The sequence below is a fragment of the Pseudopipra pipra genome, chromosome 18 (genome assembly GCF_036250125.1).
Source record: "Pseudopipra pipra isolate bDixPip1 chromosome 18, bDixPip1.hap1, whole genome shotgun sequence".
NCBI classification, from domain to species: Eukaryota; Metazoa; Chordata; class Aves; order Passeriformes; family Pipridae; genus Pseudopipra; species Pseudopipra pipra.
In genome coordinates, this window is record NC_087566.1 from 11,529,439 (window position 1) to 11,550,330 (window position 20,892).

At 39.7% G+C, this 20,892-nt stretch overlaps 1 protein-coding gene across 15 annotated transcripts in view; it reads right to left on the reverse strand.

Annotated features, from left to right (window-relative positions):
- RIMBP2 (RIMS binding protein 2) overlaps positions 1-20,892 on the reverse strand; it is a 93,114-nt gene that overhangs the window by 48,527 nt on the left and 23,695 nt on the right. For 8 of the 15 annotated variants that reach the window (XM_064675220.1, XM_064675219.1, XM_064675210.1 and 5 more), the window contains exon 1: positions 2,000-2,116. The gene's annotated coding sequence lies outside the window, so the exon portion shown is untranslated. Of the gene's footprint in view, positions 1-1,999; positions 2,123-7,404; positions 7,495-18,468; positions 18,488-18,547; positions 18,567-20,892 lie in introns of those variants that run through there. The other 7 variants (XM_064675214.1, XM_064675213.1, XM_064675215.1 and 4 more) reach the window with 5 other exon arrangements.

The following is a 20,892-nucleotide window of genomic DNA, read 5'->3' on the forward strand; positions in this document are numbered from 1 at the left end:
ATCTGTGATTCCCCACAGCTTTTAATTTCTCCATTTCCTAAAATATGTATTTAATGATCTGGAGTTCACAGATTTTAAGGTCAGAAAAGACCATTTGGTCACCTGTGTTAACCTAGAAGTATCTCTCAGTCATTTTAGTATTGTCACTATCTACTTAGTATTTAAAGCAGCAAGGATCTCTTCACCCCAGCATCTGTCCCTCCCCTGGCACAGAAAATAAATCTCCCCCAAACCAGAAGCAACTCCTCTCCTCACACACTGGTGTCAAATTGGTTCTCCCTGCAGATCTGTTTTGTGCTTCCTCCCTGCACATCAGCTGCTGACATTTCTTCTTCCAAGCCCCAGGTTTGGGCAGTGGAGCAGGACTGCAGAGAGCACCAGAAAGGCAGCAGGGAGAAAGCTCTGAGCTGCTGAACTCCTTCTGCATCTTCCTGCAGGCCTGGCTTGCACAGTGATCACACTGCCAAGGTTTGGGTGGGTGGTGGCCATCACCTGTCTGTGCTGTCACTGCCCTTAATGGGAGGCAGGTCAGAACTTTCCAACGTGTAAATTTGCACTTCCCTTTTGCACCTTCTAATAATGCTACTCTAACATCAGAGGGCAAATCCACATTTAAAAGAGCACAGAAAAAATACAGTAGGGACTTCCTATTTCAACACAGTTGTCAAACAAGGCTCTGCCCTCCCAAGGAAGTGTGAAGAAGGAACCTCTCTGGGGTATCTTTCAGATCAAAGGCAAGAACCCTGCAGCACAGGGACACCGTGCATTTATCAGTTTGATTTCAAACTACAGAGCCAGACAGCTGTATAGTATAAACTGCTTCTGAAATAGCACTTAAGGGACCTGCTTAAACACTTCTTGTTTTTCCTGCTTCCTCCAGGGCAGCAGGGGGATTTGACAATGAATAGCCCATCCTGGCTCCAGCTGCTGCAGTGTGTACCTGCAGCTGCAAAGACAACAAAGGACTCCATTCTTTTCCTACAGAAGTGACTTTGCAGTTCTGAAACATGCAACTGGTTGATGCAAGAACAAAACTCCGAGGGCTTTCAAGTCTTGTTTACCAAACAGAGCTCACACATGGGGCTGAATGGGGAGCAAATTTAATTCTCACCCAAGGAGTCTTATCAAAAGACTTCTCATCTGCGCTGGCAGATGGGTATGAGCACCATTGCAGTGGGATGAATGGGAAAAGCTGGCTGCACACATCAGAAAATCAGACTCCTCCACGTGAGAGGCAATTTTCAGAAGTTGGCTAATTCAGCAGTTCTCCATCTTTTCTGCTTTGTTGATACATCCCGAGTTTCTCAAAAGAGAAACTAAATTTCTTTTCAGACAGGGAAACCAGGCTAAACATTCCTCAAAACTTTTTTTTCCAATGGCTGGAAAGCTGCAACCTGTGTTTTCAAACCAGTAATTTCCCAAACATACAAGGACATACACGAAATACACAATTAACTGCGTCTGCTTGGGCAAGGTTTAGTGCTAAAAAGGAGCTGTAGGGTTTCAGATCTGTTCAAGGTAAAGGGAGAAAAGTACTGAACATGGAAACCCGGGATCTCTTATCCAGCAGAGAACTTTTGCTTCAGTGAAGGAAAATTTTTGAAGAAGTTCTTAAGATTTACAGAATGTAAAGGCCACAATAACGTTTTGTAGCCAGACTGGCAGACACAGCTCTCTCTAAAGTAAAATATCTTGGCAGTTGTTCATATTCTCATCCTCTTTTCCACATTTTGACTTAAATCACTGCATAGTGAAAACCTACATCCAACTACTTGCAAAGCATCAGATAAAGGCTTCTAAAGATGTCTCTCCTCTGATAGTTTGAGATCCCTTGTCAGTACTTGGTCTACTGTATTCCATACATGTTATCATAATTAATAGAGGCATTCAGTCCCTGAGTTATGTGTCTTTTGTTTCTGTGACTCCCCAGATGAGCATCAGGAATAATAAACAAGAAATAGAAGTACTGGGCTGTTGGACTTGATGTCATCTCACGTACCTTTAGGACCTGCTCTAAGTTCTCCAGCTTGGCTTGGAGCTGGTGTTTTCCCTTTACAGCCAAATCTCGTTCTTTGGTCACTCTGAGAAGGGTTTCCCGAAGATGGTCATAGTCTGATTTTACCTAGGAAAAAAATTAAATGTGATTACTGCCCAAAAACCTAATAAATGAAGGGGAAATCTCTGGCTGACACAAATATTTCTCCACGTTAAAATGAAGAAAGGAAAAAAAAAGTTCAAAGAGAATAGGAAAGAAGCACAAAAGACCCAAAAGGGAATGTTCATATACATGTATGCATGGAACATTTTCTTTCAACAGGGACTACAATCTGGCAACCAAAGTGTACTTATGCATAAGTCATGTAAATTTAAATAAATATACTACACAAGGCCCAAAATGAATGACAATCAAAACATTTCTACATTCTCTGGATCTCAAAGGCATCAGAGATGGGTGTGCTATAAAAAGAGACAGAGATCTAACACATATATATAAATATAACTCACATGTACCTTTTTTTTTGGACTCTTTTTTGGTGTGAACTGATTTCAGAATAAACTCAAATATACATGATCAGCCTGTGTTAACACTTGAAACCAATATCTCTACAATTCAAAAACAGGTGTTCTTCTGCAACAAACCCACTGCTCTCCCTTAAAATATGTCCATACAGAAGGTATGGAAAGGATCAGATACTCATGAAGTAGGATTTGTTTTATGATTTAAATTACTTGGTGCTATCCTAACCATTTCAGTGTGATCCAGTCTTTTTATACAGGATTTTGTGAATCATCAGTGATGGTGACCACTTCATAAACACACACAGAAAACAAGAAAATATACTGAATTACTTTATCCTGCCAGGGAAAAGTTCTCTCTTTAAATCAGCTGAAAATTTGATTTCTTATCCCTGATCATTTTATGACTTTGAGACAGGTATTGATGTATAACAACAGAATTCTTACAGCTTGTGTTTTATCAGGAATTGCAATTTTTACATTCAGGATGAAAACCCAGCAGAAACAAACACCTGGGTAAAAAAAAATACCTTATATTCCTGTACTATTTCCACTTCCCTGCAATGCTGATAGAAGGTAAGAAAGCAAAAGACAGAGCACTAATATTTTCAGTGAGCAGCGTTGCCAGAATCATCTGTTCTCCTTTGTTGCTGCAACACTGCACTGAAGCAGAAACAAGGCTGGCAGAGTCACTGGCCAAGGGAAGGCAAACCAGCACAATGGGCTGGCTCAGGCTCTAACCTAAACTCCAGGTTAGGAAGTGACAAGTTCCTGTGAGTTTTATTTTTTTTTTCAATTTAATCACTGTAATTCTTTTTTTTATTATTATTTTTAAGGAACGAGTGGCATTAAGCAATCTCTGCCATGGATATCTGCTGGACATTTTCTAAAGCGATGTTTTGGAAGCTGATTCAGCCTTTTTATTTGCCTCCTGGCACTCTCTAGTTTGTTAACTTGCAAATTTTGCCATGGACCAAACAATCTAAATGGTTGCAGCCAGCCCTCGTATTCAGCTTTGCAGCAGGGCTCTTTGGAGTGCAGTGGACTAGAAAAAAAGACAGGAAAATGGAACAAATCATGTTTTCCACAAGAACTGATGTAATTATTGTCAACCTCAGGATTTTTTTTTTTCTGTGCACAGATTTTTCTTTTCCTCTCCCCTTGCTTCTTTCTAACTAAGGAAACTATTAAACAATGGATTTTCAGGATCTTATTAACTTCCTGCATCCTTTTTATTGTATTCCTTTGCTCAGATCAGTCAGTGTATATTGTTGAAGAATAATGGAGTGAAAAAAAGAAACAATGAGGTATCAGTATTAATGATGCAATTTTGTTACTGTTTGTGATTCTTGGTTAATTTACTGAGGATTAATGAAGTACAATATTTTGAACAAGTTTCAAGAAAAGGTTGTTCTCCTCAGGCTTTAGTTTTCCCTGTCTCCAAAACAATTCATACAACTGACCACCTTTGAAAAGAATTCTATAAAACTTATTAGTCATCATATTGTGAATAATTTTGGGGAGCTGGTGAGCAGGGTACCTTTCTGCTCTGTGCTTTTCCCTGCTGGCAGGGAAGGGGCCATCAGAACAAACAGTACTTATCAGGCTGCTGATGGAATTTGGGAAAGAGATGGATTAGAGACAGGAAGAACTGCAGATATTTTACACATCCCAGGATCTTTCATTTAGGATCCCAAAGTGCCTACCTGAATTAGTTAAAGTTTAGGAATACACAAATGGTTCTGATACCTCCTTTCTCTTTTGGCAGCTCAGCTTTTGAACAAGGTTCTGTGTCTGTTTTAATTTTGTGGATTGGAAAGAACAGAATCAAATCTACCAAACACCTTCTGATAATTACTCTTGTTACTTCCAGAAACTCTGATATCTTTTAATGTTCCTACAGGACAGTCCTGTCACGACTTTCTTATCTGAAGATCATGTGTCATGTAGAATGCTGTGATATGTACATTTATATAACCCATAAGGCATCACAAAACTTGACAAGACTATAATTTTTTCCTTTTTTTTTTAGACAACATTTGTTCTTGAATGTGAATTTAATGCTCTCTCCATGCAGGCTGTTTAAGAACATATGGGATGTACATGAACTTGAATTACTCACAGAGCGTATCAAAACATCAATGTTCCCAGTGGCAAAAACAGTTGACCTAAATAGAGTGCCATCAGAAACAGCTCTAATTTCATGACAGAAACAGGGAACATTTTGATCTGTGATGTTTCTCTGTTCAATGCATCAACCAATTTAATTTGCATCCCGGCTCTTCACACTTACTAAATGTGCCCTCGTTGGAGTCAGTCATGAAGGCCAGGACATTGCTAAAGTGCCTTCCACTTCCTGAACACTCAAACAGACACTAGTTATTGAAAACCAGCAGTTTATTTTGTTGGTGGAAAGCTCCATCAGCCTTCTAACCCACCATGTGCCTTTATTCTGGGCATTAGAGACCTGCCAGTTTCTCAACCCACTGGCACCGTTCAGAAAACATTCCTGAGAAACGACCAGGAGAAAGGGATGATTTCAGGTATGGTGGAAATAAATTCTGAATGTATGATGCCTATTCTATTTTTACATCAAAACACTAACCCATCTATATTCTGATGAACAGGAGAACAAGTCAGAACCCAGTGCCACAGCACTCCTAAGGACACAAAACCTTTTCAGAAGTCCTCCCCCATGGAGTGGAGGAATACCACGGTGGAATACCATTTTGTTTCACTTAGCAGAGTACCAAAACCAAACCATGTAAATTAGGTACAATTTTAGCCTTATTTGGTGGTTTTATAGGTAGTCAGCCTAATACTTACTCCTTTCTACAGTCAAATTTCAGCAAGTACATTGTGCAAAAATGAGCAGTAGCTTTATCTGTGCTGCATAACAGAATGTATAAACACTCCTCCAGCCCCATTTGCTTGGATAAAGTTGGCCTGTTTTTCAGGCCAGCTCTCAAGGGTGAAAAAGAATAAATTAATTTAGGCAGGTTTTCCCCTTCAGGGCTAAGCCCTAACTCTGTTAGAATTCTGCTCCAACCTCCACATCCAGAGCTGTATAGTTTCACACATTCTGAATGGTAAAATGTAATCTAAACTGCACAGTCCATCCTCAACATCATTGTGGTAAAAATACCCCCAGAAAAGCTGTTAAGCAAGAAGGCAAACAAAAGGTTTGTTAATGCTCAGGGTACACTACAAAGATTACACATTGTTAAAATTGTTAAAAGTGAGATTGTCCTCTTAAAACAAGTTTTTGATTGCATTGAGGTGATATTGGGTTAGCAGTGCAGGCATCCAGAATTGTTGCACTGTGCCTTTCACAGTGTTTAACACGTGAAGAAACCAACACCCATAGTACGATAAATCCTGACATGATAAAAGATAATTTTATTACTTAGTGGCTAATGTGTCAAAGGCTGACATTTTACCTTTATATTTTAAATGGTTTTCATTTGATTTTTTCCATGTACCTCAAGCTTTTCACTATAGTTAAAGACTACAGTGAAAATGCATAATAAAGCATTATCAACTATGTAGTTCTGCACTTGCTGATAATAAGAGGACTAACATTTTGAGTGTCATCAAGGCACTGAGCCTTCATTGCATTAATGCTGTGCATTATTCTGTCTCAGTTAGGTCATAAAATTGCCCAAATGAGACTTTATCTCCTGTGCCTCGTGAAGTAAAGAGCAAAGGTAATGTGTAAACAACAATAAAGAGAAGAGAAACACATCGGGAGAGGGGGAAATTGTAGACAGATGGATGAATAAAATTAAGTGATGCTATGATACACATGGCTTCCTCCTACCATAAAGTGTTATAACTCTGCCTTTTTATATAAAACCAATTCAAATTCGTCAGCAACAGGAAACGTCAGGTCGTGTTCCAGACCAGGCGCTACACGTAAAACGTGGCCTAAATGCACATTTTAAATGGGCTAAATGCACAGCCATCCCTAAATTTGGGTGATTTGCATGGCCCCAGGGACCTCATCAGACCTCCTCTGGCTTGGAAATCCAGCAGTGGGCTGCTCAGAAAGCAAAGAGTGCAGCGACCACTGGTTCGCCAGCTCCGAGGACGGGCTGTCATCAGAGCCCATGTGAGTAACAGCTCTGGTGATATGAATGAGGTTGCCCAGCAACTCACTTAAGCCCTGTAGAAATCCCAGATTGGAGTTTTATTTTTAGCTAAATGTGGCCCTGTAAAGTGGCTGGTTCGTGGTGTTTCTTCCCCTGAATGCGTGTGTGGGGAGCTGAGGCACGTCGGCCTCCCCTCCCTCCTGTGCTGAATTGGCCACAAATACAACCACACTGCAGTCAGAAAGAGGTTTTTTAGTCCACAATAGGCACAAATATTGAAATAGTTTTTCTATCAGGACCTGGAATAGCTGAGGTTGTGCCATGTCCATGCCACAGAGGAAATGCTGCCAAGCAGAGTTTTGGGGCGTTTGCTGCCGGACAAGAGCTTTTCAACGTTTTACTGAGAAATTATAAACTGCAAATTGAAAATGCAGAAGGGTAGGTGTAAAAAAACAGCTAACAGATAGAAATTTTTTAGGAAAAGCAGAGAATTTTTCACCAAGTCTCACTGGAATCCCTGGAAAAGTCTTTTATCAAAGCCTAATCCCAATTTACAATACTAAGAAAACATGACTCCGAGGAATGATGCACCTCTCTAAAACCTATCAGTGTCTTGAATGTTCACTTGAAAATCGCATTTGTTCGTAAAGTAATTTTCTTGTAATATATTTTTAATCAAATTTTTTTCACGTTGTCGTGCAGAAGCAAGGAAATCAGGAAAAAAATGACTTGTATCCTCTCTGCAGCCTGATTTCTGTGACAAATGACTGTCTGAGCCCTGTGCTTGTGGGGTTACCTGGTCATATTGCAGTGCTTTGTGGGACACACTTGCATACTGAAGGCTCAGGCGATTCTTTTCTTGCACAGCATCTTTCAGTTTATTTTCCTAAAAGAGAAGCAAAGAGTGTTACAGACCATTTGTCTCCATTACAGTACATCCTATTAAGTGCTTAAGGAAGCAGTGTTTTTGCATTATTTGGTATTAACAAACTATTAAGAGCAATGTGAGGCACAGAGCCAAAGGCACTGAAGGTGCAGAAGCAGCAGATTAACTTGCAATTCCAGTCAGCTCTACCATAAACCCACATGTTTTTAGGAGATGATCTGATTAAAGATGTGCAAGCAAAGAGAGATGACCTGGCTTCACAGGCCTGGTGCCTACCAAAATAACAATAAAAAAAAAAAATCTCCCTGTGGATGTAACAGAGACCTCAGACCTGGCTGCCTCACCTCACTCACAGCTGGGAAGGGAAAGAGCCTTGACCCCCAGAAAGAAAGAAATGCAGTCAAATTTCAGTGCTCAGAAGGCATTTTGAGGGCAAAATCCAACAACTGGAATGTATCCTCATGTACACATTATTATATTCACATATTTCACTTTACTTTTAATACATATCTATTTATAATACGTGTATATACAGATTCTAATACAAATGCTTAGAATTAGGGTGGAGCATCTCTGTGCTACAGTGACAGACAAACCACAAATGCAGATGGAAGTCAAAAAGTAAGTCACTTATGCTTAAAGAACAAGGTATTAACTACAGCCTCAGGAATGTACTTTTATGTATTTAGACAGCAAATAAGCAGGAAAAGAGGAACAGTAAATAAAACTCAAACATAAAGTTAAAAGGTCAAACTAGAAGGGTGGAAATGCTTACCAGGTCACACAAAGCAAAACAGATGCAGCTCAGGAAAAACCAGCAGCATCCTCTGATATTTGTGACTATTTCATTGCTGCACAGGTTCACAAAGGTGGTTGTCAGAGATTCAATCTTCATTCAATTCCTTATGAAAGTAGCAATGAGTCATGGGCAATCTGTAATCTTTCCATTCTACAGTGGGCATTATACATTGTCTTCTGAAAACATTGGTTATATTTCCCAAAAAATTACATTAAGATGGGCAAAAGTTGTCCCATTTCTGAGTGATTTGAAATGATGCATGATTTTGCATCACTCTAATCCACACTGTCAGCAGATTTCTCTACTAATTCTGCTGAGGTCTTAAGAAAAACTGTTCAAGCAATGCTTTATCAGTTTGTCTTTAAAATCCTCAATATGGAAAAAAATTAAATAGCCAACCAATGTAAGCACTAAAAAATAGGCATTTCAAGATTCTGCTATTAAATTTTTCATGCTACCTGAAACCAAAAACTTGCTATTTTAAGCATATCTTTCTTAAACCAATTTCAAAACTCTCTGCATGCAAGATACACATTTGGAACGGAAAATAGCCTTTTCAAAGAAACAAAAGTTGTTAAACTGTTTGTCTGAATTGTTTCCTAAGCATCAGAACTAGTGAAGCTTACAGAGTTCTGCCTAAAGGCTACTTGACTAATATCTGAGCGGGTGTGACACTCAAATCTGACTGAAGCTGAGCACTGGGTTTAAAATTTATAGAGTCAGCTAAACAGGGAGTTATGATCATGTGAATAATTTTTTTTCTATAGGAAAATGACATCACACGTCAGGTTTATAAAACACTCACACCGAAAAGATCATCCTGAGTAACAGCGATTTTAACACATCACTTAATTCCACAGAACCTACTGCAGGTCTGCCCACACCTGGAATGCCAGTCTGATCCTAAATTTGAGCACAAAATTAGTGCAGCTCAAGTAATGCCGTGGTACAGCAGCATCGTGGTACAGCACCAGAACATCTCAGCAGCTGTGGGAAGCTGCTCTCTTGACTAAATGGTGCTGCTGCACTAAAGCAAGATGGCAAACTGCAGAACATTCAACCTCCTGATGCAGATACACCTCTCATCTCGCACAGGAGGAGCTCAGCAATTATCATTTCTCGAGACTGCTTGTTCAGGGTGCAATTAAAAGTGGCCATCAGGCTCTGTGAGATGCCAGACACTCCTGAGGGCCACAATCAGGAGAATTCCTCAGCTCACGCCTCGGATTTTCAAAGGTGGGAACCAAATCAGTAAATATTTTTATAATATCAACAAACTGCACAGAACAGTTCCTTGGATATGCAAATAAATCATTGTGTCCTGTGGATGGCTAAAAGTCACTTGTATGTCTTGTGTGTCTGTTCTGCACTTCACAAGGTGAAAATAAGCTACACCACCTGCTCTGAAACCCTTAAAACTGCAGGCTTTTGTCAAGCCACATTTGAATTTGACTTTAATGGATCAATTTGCAATTGCTGCAAATCAATCCTGCTCAGCTGACTTTAATGGGGGACAAGCAGTAATGAGGTACCAGGTTTTAATAATGTTATTAGAAGGAATTTCAGCCGAAATGGAGGGGTGAGGAGGTGAAAGGAGAGGAGGAGTAATTGATGGCAACCTAGGCCAGCATTTTTCACACCCTACTTAAATTCTCCAGAATGGAAAACAATTTATGAGTGATAACACAGCAACTGGGCTGGCTGTTAGTCTCACCTGAAGAAAATACATTTTAGCATGTTATTTGCCAGAATGAATACAACTAGGGCAGTAACTATCCCAGTTTCATTGGTCCCTAGTTATAAGCCTATTTCTTTTCACTTATATCTCTGTTCATCACAGTGGCAATTTCTCTCAGCATTCTTTTGCATTTACCAGGATAAAGCCCACCCATATTCCCCATTCCAACTAAATCCATAGAGATGAAGAATCACCTGAAACAGGAGCAAGAATTACTGGAGCACTTCAAACCTCAAAAATACAAGACAGGAAGCCAGCAACTAAAACCTGGGTGCAAGATTTCCACCTGCAGTCCTTGCAATAAGGATTTGTAATAAGTATTTGTATTTATCATCAGTGTCTTTGGAAGTGACCAGTATATCTAAAAATATTTAGATTGCTTGCTCTCAGAAAAAAAAAACTCAAAACATTAAGGAACAAAGAATAAATGACTCAGATTTTGGAACAATAACAGGTGGCAAAAGCCAGAAACTGAGCCAAAGTCTCACAGATTTTAGCCAAGTTCCTTCACTGGGCCATGTCTTCTGGAAACGATCCAGGTCACAATTATTGGCAGCTCAGAAATTCCAAAAATATTAGTTTCAATTAGCTGACTGGAGTCATCTCTGAGCAGCAGTGAAGCCCTGCAGCTGGGACTGTGAGAGGACAGGCCTGGGAGGTGCAGCTGTGGCAGTTCAGCTCCTGCACAGAGGAGGTACCAGTCCTGGGAAGAACCCGCGGGGTGGGGAACTGGAGCAGCACTGGAGCTGCTGCCTGAGGGGTTTCTGTGCCCTGCACACAAACAGCACTTCAGCAAACACTTGTGTTCTCTCTCAAAACTCCTCATCACCAGTTTCCCCAGGGTTGAATGTTTCCAGGTGCTGTACGTACTTTTCACACACGGTTTTATTACACATATTTTTATTATACATCTCCTCCCTCACCATCTCCTCTTCCCTTGTTCCTGTGAAACACCACCTGATTTCTGCAGAGGAGGCATCATTGCAGTTCGTGATTTTCTGTCTGATCCACTGACTTCAGTGATTTGGTCCCTTAACAATAACTGCCTCAATATTGTCCAGATTAGTTAAATATAAGACTTCAATAAAAAAAGACCAAAGTTAATCCCAGCTACCCCAGAACTAAACTCCACTCAACAAGCAATTCGTATATTAAAGAAAGAGAATCAAAGTCTTGTAGAGGAGTATCCTGGGATAGAGTTTTCTTCTTGGTAGGTGGTACAGTGCTGTGTTGTGGATTAAGATTGAGAATAATGTTGATGACACACTGATGTTTTAGTTATTGATAAGTATTGCTTAATTAAATCAAGGACTTTTCAGTTTCTCATGCTCTGCCAGCGAGGAGGTGCACAAGAAGCTGGGAGGGAGCATGGCCAGGGCAGCTGACCCAAAATGTCACAAACAGCATAAACTCAGGGGAGTTGGCCAGGTTGGATCCCAAAGGAGTTTTGAAACTTCAAACACATTTTAAGGGATACAGAAGATCCCATCTTCCTGCTCATGAAAGCTGCACTTCCTCAAGATGAAATAAATAAGAGTATTTTTCCGTTCTCTCCCCTTTGCTTGGCAGCAAGCACTGAATGCATTAACAACAGGGCAACACTTCTCACTCGAGCTCTTCCAACTGCCAATTCCAAACAGAACCTCCAAGTCAACAGGGAGAAGAGGTCAGCAAATGCATGGGGCAGCCCTCACCCCCACAGACGTGCTGCCAATAGCCTGGGAACGTGCTGCTTCCTCCAGCATGCCCAGGAATGCCGGGGATCCTCTGCTACAGACTTCCCCACTCTCACTTTAACAACTCCATCAGATTCCAAAGGGAACATGTAAAGAGGCAGCACTCAGATGTTGCCTGGACCTGAGAGGAAATTTTGTGGGATTTCACAGTTCGTTTCGGAACTTGCCATGATGGAGATTGTCAAACTGCCTGACAATAAACCAGCATCAGTCCAAACAGCAAACCTGTGGAAAGCATTACCATGCACTCTTCCCTCATGCTTTCTATTTTTTATACAAATAGCTTTTGACTTCCTAATGCAAATTTAATGAGAGTTTTGTCCTTTTTTCTCCCTGCTGCCCTCTCTCCCCAGTTCTTCATTTATTCACTGCGTGTAACAATTCTGACAATATAATTGTGCCTAAGAAGCAACATTTCACTGGAGTCAAATGAGGTCTACCATTTAACCTGTGTAAATCAATCCACTGCAGCTGTTAATAAAGACAAGTAGAGTGGAGATTAAGACTCATCCAGCCAGTTAGTCCAAGATACAGTATAAAGGCAAATGCTGACCAAATGTTAACAGACTACAGAGCAAGTGGAAAGGAAATAGCATTTCATCCTTCCAAAAAGGCTTCTTGCCAGTCTCCAGAGGCTTGACATTGGGTTTCAATGACAGTTTGTCACCCCCCTTCTCCATGATGTTGCTACACAATGCTCATTAAAAAAAAAAAAAAAAAAAAAAAAAGGAAAATCAAGGGCTTGAAGCAATTTAATAACTAGCCTTGAATGCATCCCAAAATCCTACAGAGAAATGAATGTGGAAAATTAACTATGAGACAATAAGCAGTAGAAGATGCATGTAGAACACTCTCCCCCAGACAAAAAATGAAGGTATTGTCACAGATTAGCATCAACAAGCTACAGAAAAAACCAAACCCAAACTTTTTCTAATGTACAGAGGCAGAAGTTGCACAGAGCTCGGACTGCTCCTGCTTAAGCTTTTCAGTTAAATACAAGAAGCATGAAGGGTACTTACATATATCACATATGTGGTGCCACCAATCACGCTGCATTCATGTCAGGACCACAAGCAGCACAATTTGCAAAAGGAATCTGAAATGTCTTGAGCGTGTCAGACAAAACTCCACACAGCAAGGATGTTTCCCGCTGGATGTAAGGAATGCTTCAGGCATTCTCAGCTCAGACAGGCATTTTGATTTAAGAAAACAACACTAAGGCTGATCTTTTCAGAATCTGCAAAGTAAACTGAATCAGAAAATTGACAGCCCTCCCAAATGTGTATCAACACCAGCAGCCCTGCAGTGGGCTTGAAAAAAATGCAAACAACCTGGTTTTTAAGGGGTGCCCAAAGCACTGCACGGACTTAAAGGCTCACACAGCAGTACATATTTCACAGAACATGAGACTATTAATAAAGAGACAGCCATGAAAAATTAAACATGAGACGTTAAAAATAAATTGTGTTACCTTATATATAAGTTGCATCTTTTTAAGTGGAGAAATGAAGGCAAAAATGTGTGTTCCTAACAGAGCAAAAGTAAAAAATTCTCCTATGGATATGAGGACTGACTGAAAAAATTCAGGGGAGGAGGATGAGTTTGGTAGATTTAATACAATCTGACACCACTGTCTGGGTAACAAGGTTCTATATTGCCTGGAGAAAGGCATCTGTTGCCCTGTGTGCTAGTTTGCTCATCCATCAATTATTTTTGTTTTAAAAAAAATGTTATACACTATTCATTTATTTGCAGCTCTTTTTCTCTGAGATTTATTTCTGCCAGTAACCTGGAATGACTGCACTGGAACACTCTGATTATACCCCCCTGTGATAGTTCTCTGTTTTGATGGCACATGAATAGAATTAATCCAAGAGCAAAATGAAAACCTGTAGTCTACAGGTACTTAAAAAGAAAAAAACCTGAAGAATCTTCTGATCTTTTCTCGTGTATTTTTTTTGCCCCATCAATGACTCACTTCGAAGGTGGGGTTCATCACCACCAATTCACATTTTCTCTTCTTCTAAGAGTTACATTTTAAAAGGCAAAGCTGACTCATCCTCAATGGAACACAGCACAACTACTGCAGGACCTCCCCATGGCCAAGCCAACAGAGCTGGGCTGAGGCACAGCCTGTGCAACAAAGTGCCAGTAAAACCTGATTTTATCTTTGCAGTTAGTGTGTGGATAATGCAAGGGAAACACAGGCATAATTCCAACCACTACACAATATAGTCCTGGGCAAAGTGGAACCTGAAGCAGACAGAGGAAAATGACTTCCCAAGAGAGATGCTGCTGTTTTGTTACTGTTGGTTAAGGTTCTGACACCACTTCTGTCATAGCTGACAGCTCTGCATGTGTAGCAGTGAGATAAAAGAGGGATCAAAGTAAGCCCTGAAAGATGCTGAATGTCCCTCCCTGGCCCATGAAGGGGACAGTTCTACCCACTACTGCCTGCCACAGTTACCAGCCTTGACAATTAGAAAGTTGCACTTTTAATAAATTAACACTTTATAAGTCAGTGGAAAAATATTAAATGCGATGGAAAATAAACAAACTAGATACTCTCATTTTTTAAAGTGTTTTACTACTTGTATTTGCTTTTTTCTCTCAACTGTCATGATGAAGTACACGTTAGCAAGTAGTACAGGAAAGTAGTTGGATATTTTCTGATGCTAACATTTCAAAACTGAGGAATTCCTACAGAGAATACTAACAGGCATGCATATGTGTTTTCCACTACCACTTTAAAGATAAAGGAAGAACTACTCCAAAACGCTTGCATTTTAAATAAAAGCACTTCACAATTGGATTTCCTTCATTTTAAAAATAGGAACTTTTCCATGCAAATTATACTTTGTTCTAACAAAGGAAAACAAATGCAGCTTTACCCCTCTAATCAGTAGGCTGAATTTAGCATAAGAAACACTATATAAAAATAGCACTTCTTAAAAAGCACTGCTAAGTAAGGAACACAGGAACTGTAGCAGTTTATTGGACTTGGAAATCACCAGTGTCTTGGCACTATAGCAACCAGGACCAGATGTTATGGAGGAAGCACAAACAATTAATCCATGCTATCATTTTTCCCTTCAATAAAACCCTCAAGACAGCGAGTGTTGCACCACCAAGTCATTTCATTCACACTCTTCTTGGCTGTTCCTCTGGACATTATCTCCATCACAGGACAGATGCAACATCAGATTCACCAGAACTTCTGGAAGATTTCCCTGGTTTAGAATTGGAGATTTTCCCTGTTTTAGTCTCTGATCTGCTGCTGCTCAGACCATGCCCATCACTCAAAGCTGTCTGCCACAATCTCCATCTTATTTTCTTCACCTGTGGCACACAATGTAAGCATGACAGGACCCCCTCAACTCTTTTAATAGCAAAAGTGGAAAGGGATAACTTCAGACCTAAGTGCAGTGGTTTTAGGATGGCATCCATACCCGTGAATAAGTAACACAGCAGACATTCTACCTGCAGCTTTTTTTAATGAGTGACCAGATAATGCAAGTTCTCCTGAAGAGATTCCTTTTGGACTTCATGCCTACCACTGCTGAAGGAGGTAATCATGAAGAGAATAAAAAGGCAGATATTACCCATTATAACATTATCAAATATTTATTATTATGCTCATCTATTATGATGCCTTGCTTCTGCCTTGAGGTATGTGGAATTCATCAGCTAAGCCCTAAATTCAAAAGCAAACCCCAAATGTCTTTGCACACTCCCAGTTCACAACACAGGCAGTAACTGGCAGTGGTGCCATTGCTTTTGTTCTTGTTAACTCCTGCAGAAAGTATCAAACACCATCCCAACAAGCAAAGACAGCAATTGTGTAACTATATTTTCAGTATCATCTTTTAAAATCTTCTCAGAATTTGCAATAAAAGGTTATTATTGGACAGCTGCTTAATTCCCTAGTGAAAAAAGTCATATAATCTTGTTGTGGAAAAGTAGGATTCAAATGTAGAGCTGATAACTGAAGAATCAATTCAAGGTAATTTTAGGCCTATCGACTTCAGAGAAAAGTGAGGGGTAAGGGAGAGGTCAAGCCTCATCAATAATGAGTTATTTATGTATGTTAACAGCGCTTTCACTCTAGGCTGTTCCAACAACTCAAGTGATGCAATATTGAGAATGCTTTCATCAGTGACCATATAGAAGTTATTTTGATAGGCATGAGTTTTAATACAAGCTTCACACCAAAGTAATTCTGTCATGGACAATGCCCTGCTCCTACTTTAGCCACCCAGAGCATCTCTGCAACGTGCTCTTGATCTGTTCAGGTTACCCTCCTGAAGATACCCCTCACCCCAAGTCAGCCAAACTACTGCTTAGTATTTCTTTTAAAAACAAGCCCATTTGTGTTCCACCTTTCAAACAACATTAAGGTGCTTGGAACATAAACAAGGCCAAAGATACCATAGAAACACATTTCTGCAGCATTTAATAGTGAATTAATCTTAAATGTAAGATTACAGCAGTGTTTCCCCTCAGTCAGAATTAGAAAGTTAATCAATTTGATTTGTGGGCTGAAGCAAAATCAATATTTCTTCAGGGGCTTTTCTTTCAATTCTTTTTACACTCACTTCTAGACACATTAAAATAACCTGTGTTATCTGAAAGACAGAGGGTCTAATTCTCATTTACCATACCACAGCATGGTTTTGCTGACTCCTGCACGTGCACGAATTTCCACTCACTTCACGAGGAACTCCTTGCCCGCATTTTCCACTCACTCCAATTACACCAGTGGCAGAACAAACAAAAATCATCAGCTAAAACAGACCAACAAAGTTGTGATCACCTCTGGAGCTCCCAAGGGATGAGGCTGCAACAGAAGCACCAAATCAATTATCTGCTAAAAGCATTAAGGTTTCCATCTGCTGATCAGCTGAACACAAGATTGATGAACAGCAATGGGAACTGGGAGATCTCTCTGCAGAACACCTTATAGGGTCTTCTAAACACCATATACATTCTGCTAACACACCATTTGCAGACACTTTTCTGGAGGAACAGTTAATGGGGAGATCCTGTCAGCTTTGATTAAATTATCAAGTTCATCGTGCTGCTTCTTACAATAGAAATTTATTGTTCTTACTGAAATAGAGCAAGCCAGTTCTTTATCTATTTTACTGATAACTGAAATGCAATTAGTTAGACCAGCTTTTGTAAATATTTCTCAAAAATCTTTCCTTTTTGCCATGCACAAAGAGCAGAGAATGGCAAACAAGATCAACTGTTGTCATGGTAACATCATGCCCCAGCAGGTGAAAGATTCAGTCCTGTGGCACTAAAAAAGGATGCAATGTACTGAACCTAAGCACAACAGCAACTACAGCTCAAAAAGCTCAGTGTTTTTTTGTAGACTGCCATATTTCTAAGCAACAAATTTAGAGATGCAAACGTTAAAAAAACCCCCATGTGTCTGGTGACACCAGTAATGATTCAACTGTCTCAGAGTAATTTTATTAGGCAGAAATTTATATTGATGCTTTGCATAATTTTGGAAATCTCTACGAAAAGTTAAAGCACATTTTCAAAAACATTGTGAGTGACTCGAAAATAGAAGATAAATTTTCATTTCAAGATCGACACAAGAAAAATATGCTGAATAATTTTAAGGGTAAGGTGCCAGAAGCATCATTCAAAAACAGCTCTTCATGCTCCAAAAATTCTGTTTTCAGAACAGATAATATTACAGCCTTCAAGTAAGAACGTACAATCAATTTTTCATCTTCTTTTAAGCTGAGATGGTTTATAGAAACACTAAAAAAAAATTTATGACTTAAGCAAAATATTATGGGCCACTGCTTTCCCTGCATGATTTTTTAATAAAAGCTGTACAGAACTGTATCTTGGTCCTTCTGTGGTCCAACCAAAACTTGCTTAACTAAAAGTATCTATAAATAAGAGCCCATCTCAAAACACTTCATTGCCATTTAAAAGGAGGGTTGCTGATTTTGGATTCTGGTTGCAGACATCCCTGAAAAGCTGGGACAGTCACCAGCAAAATACCCTCTGGAAATGTGGTCTTAGATGATGTGACTGGCCCTGAACAACATGAAAGCAGAGTCAGAGAAAGACACTTACACCAAAATCCTCCTGTTATCACACTTCACACACACACACAAGTCTTTCAAAACCACCACAACCTCTTATTCTGCTGTCACAGACCTGCTCTGCACCTCTGTAGCCTGTAAGGACAATTTTCCAGGCATTTTTGAGGAGAGCAGAACACAGACAAAAAACTTGGTGTTAAAGTATCGTAAGAAACAACACAAAATTTAAACAGTATATTTGCCATGTTGCTTATTTTTTATCTTCTCTTTCATAAATCTCAATAATGCTGCCAGGTAGATATTTATGTACTATTCTGCTTAGTACAAAAAACCAAAAGAAAAGTAAATTAAGGCCCCACTTCAGGGAAGGAACTAACTGCTTAAGATCAGTGGAATAGTGAAGCAATTTATCCAAACCCTTTAGTATTTTCCTCTTCATTAAACTCTGACACAAATCCAAACAGAGTCCTGACTGCTTTCAACAGGGTAGAAAATCATCAGCCAGACATCTGCATTAAAGTCACAACCAGACTTATTTCTTTACTATTCCCGAGCCTCAGCAAACACGTTATTTGGCAACACAAATTAATCTTAAATTCGCTTCAACATGACTAATTAGGTGCATATTACCCTCGGTCTCAAACCATTAATTGTTTCCTTAGTTGGAGTCACACGTGGGAGCCACGAGCTGCGTCCCAGCCCCACTTACTCCCGCATCAGTCCCGCGTCCATCGTCCCTCCTCAGTGACACGGGCAGCCAGAGCCAGCCAGAGCTTCCCTCTGCTCCAGCTGTGCCACATCATACCCCTAAATTCACATTAATCCTCCTCGGTGGCTGGGGCTGACCTTTTAGCCGCTGCCTGGGAAGGGAGCAGCACTCCGGGGGCTGTTCCAGGGGAGGCTCCAGCGCCCGGCACCTGCAGCCCCCACGCTGGACGAGGCAAAGGGATGGATGTGGCAGGGGATGATTAATGTTATTTACACGGGGGAGGCTGGTTGGACACGCTCAGCTTCCTGCTGCCTCCAGCACCTGAGGCAGGGAAGCTTTTTGCGATCTGTGGCATCGGTAAATATTTGCGTTTTGGTTTATTCTTCCCAAGCCGATAATGAACTGCTGGAGGCTGGGCTGAAAGATTCCGTGGGCTCTCCCCCATCACCTGGACCCAGCCTGCTGTTACTGCATCCCTGAGCTCCACCAGCACACTCTGGCTGTTTGTGGGCATTTAAATAACTGAAGTTTAGCCATAGTTGTCTCCAAACTTGTCACAGAGTTCACGTTTTTGCTACTTACTCATTTATTAAATGAGATTAAATGGAAAATTTATTAAATGAGATTAAATGGAAAATTTATTGAATGGAAAATAGGCAGAGGGTCTGCAAAAGGATTTTGCCTTCTATCACTCAAAATGACCTGAGCACTGGGAAATTCAATTTCTTTCTGCTCATAAATATAAGCGTGCGTCGCACATATCCTGGATATGTGCTCAAAAATCTTTCTCTTGCTCTCACGTTGTATAAAATGCACATTATTTTATGTCCTCCTTAAAAACATACGCAGTCTTTGTCGCTATTTTAACATTTCCTAATATTTCATCCAAGTTTTATGGTTAAAATCTAAACAAGCTGAGAACAACTCATAAGTCTGAAGGCCATTAGGGCAACCAAGCAGGGAGAGTCTAATCAGAGCACAGAATCCATCTTCTGTATAAAATACCAGTTGATTAGCAAATGATTTTACTTAAGGAGAGAAATGGAAAGGGGAGGAATAATGATGCAAAACATTCCTGATTTGTGAGCTGACTGAAAAATAAATCTTGATTCAAGTGATGCATAAAGGGGAAATAAAAACCAAAACCAACCAATAACTTTGGATAGTGAAAATAATATTTCAAGTTCTAAGGAAGTACAAGGCCAGTCTGAGAAATAGATTAATGAAATCATTACTCTGTTTAATAAGAAATGAGATTTGGTACAAATATTTAGGATTGCAATCAATTCCAGGAATTGTAAGACAAATGCATTGTATTGTTTATTTCACCAGTTTTCTTCTTTTTCCATTCCCAGATATACACATATTATACCCCATCCCAAAACCTGAAAGAGGAGGAATTAAATTTAAATTCTGACAGGATGCAGATCCAATTTAATTTCACCTGAACTTATTTTCATCTCAGAGTGTCTCATCCTCACATGCTGTGCATTATCAGTGAGGAAAACAGTGAACTAATTTACCTTTATGTATTAAAGATAAAATTTGTTTGCTGCGTTTCTTAAAACCACCTAAATTATGTTTTCTCATGAATGATCAACTGAAATAGAAAAGATTATATTTGGTTAAAATAAGCCTCATGTGTCATCTTTCTATAGCAACCTCCTGAACCACGCAAGGACAACATCAGCATAATTTCTGAACTCCCCCAACTCATCAATTAAAACCAAACCTAGAGTGGAAAATCTATTCATGAAGGAAGAAATGGATCTCTCACCAGGTAATTGTAATTCTCTATGCAAAACAAAACCTTGGAGAACACTGAAAAGCTACAGAAAAATTTTCAGCACTTTAGACACTTGAGACCAGATACTGTCAACTGTATTTCTACCTGTCTATTATGAATTTCATTAACATATATTTTTTATTCATATTGAAGTCATTTTCAATTATTGCTTATTTCTCTCCTGATGTATTTATTTGTACAAGGAATGCTGGGAGATCTTCTGTCCTCAAGCAAACTAATTAGTTCTAATAAAGCCAGAAGATATTAGTTCGAGTTAAAAATTAACACCAAACAAATTTAAGTGATGTTTCTGAATTGCAGTGGGCTGAGGGTTAATCAAAGGGGAGGATCAATTTATCTCCCATTACAAATAAAGATTTTGAAATTAGGCAGCATTTCTGGGCACACAAAGAACAGAAAACGCCAGGGAGAACGTATGTGTGAGGAAAAACAAAAGCAGACCCTAAGACAGCAGGGAATATTCAAAGGAACACAGCTGAGCTGCCCTGCTGAACTTATTAACTAAAAAATATCAATAATATCAGCTGAAGGTCAGCTC